Source organism: Microtus ochrogaster, unplaced genomic scaffold (assembly GCF_000317375.1).
Source record: "Microtus ochrogaster isolate Prairie Vole_2 unplaced genomic scaffold, MicOch1.0 UNK201, whole genome shotgun sequence".
Taxonomy (NCBI): domain Eukaryota; kingdom Metazoa; phylum Chordata; class Mammalia; order Rodentia; family Cricetidae; genus Microtus; species Microtus ochrogaster.
The window spans coordinates 117,243-118,525 of record NW_004949299.1 but is presented as its reverse complement, the minus strand read 5'-3'; positions in this window follow the sequence as shown (position 1 = coordinate 118,525).

Here is a 1,283-nt window from a genome sequence, read left to right as displayed (position 1 = left end):
CTACTTCATGTTCTGGCTTTGTGGGAGCCTAGCCAGTTTGGATGATCATCTTCCTAGACCTAGATGGAGGGGGGAGGACCTTGGACTTTCCACAGTGCAGGGAACCCTGACTGCTCTTCGGACTGGAGAGGGAGTGGGAAAGGAGTGGGGGGAGGGGGAGTGAAGTGGGAGGAAGGGGAGGGAAATGGGAGGCTGGGAGGAGGCGGAAACTTTTTTTTCAATAAAAAATAAAAAAAAATTAAGAAAATCTTAGCTTCATTTTCATGGTCTACTTAACATGGCCATTGGTGCTAAGCAAATTTTTCTCCCAATAAAGCAATTGCCAAATTTTCAGTGAAAATCCACAGAAGAGAGAGTACAGTGTAATTCAAGGTTGTGATCACAGGGGCTGTGATTTTAGATTAGAAGATAATCAGTGTAATACAACGTGTAGTCTAAATTGAATCACAATTTTCTATAATGCAAATGGAGCCAACTAAAGAAATACACAACTACTCAGAGTGTAGAAAACAACTGACTGTGTGGCGACCAATGTAACCTGATGCATCTGCAACATAATTAACAGAAGTATGACTCGAAGAGGACTGCAGAAAGCAGGGGAAAAATTATAAGAGGCAGAGAGTCAGGACATCTACTAGGAGAAAGTTATCTTCTATATAGTAGAAAGATAACTTAAATAATTTTTATATGGCTAAATTTATCATGTTTACAGTTATTTCATAAGACTCCTTAATGTATGCATAATAAAGCAGTATGGCAGTACTAGCAATGTATATACATGATGTCCTAAAAGTTTCAATAATTCCCTAAATATGTTAATCTAAGATTAGAGCAAACAAATTGTAAAACATAAGTTTTAAGAAAAATTATTCATTTTCTTGTTTTGAGTGGGACTGGGTCAAGTTGCAGTATTGAGAACAAAAAATAGATATGACCAAAATATCCTATATACATATATAAAATTATCAAAGAATAATATATACTTAAAGGTAAGATCTAATTCTGGTGAAGAAGTGAACTTGCCAGAGAGGCACAGAACAACCACTTCTTTCTTTCATGTACTTTATCTAGGCTACTAGTAGAAAATGTGGCCCAGATTAAAGTTGGACTGCCCCACCTCCAATGACCTGGATAAATGGCGGGTCTTCACACTTAGAATGATTTAACTAATCAAACAGCAGAGAGAGAATATGCAAATTAATAAGATCAGAAATGAAAAGGGGGACATAACCACAGACACAGAGGAAATTCAGAGAATCATTAGATCTTACTACAAAAGCCTG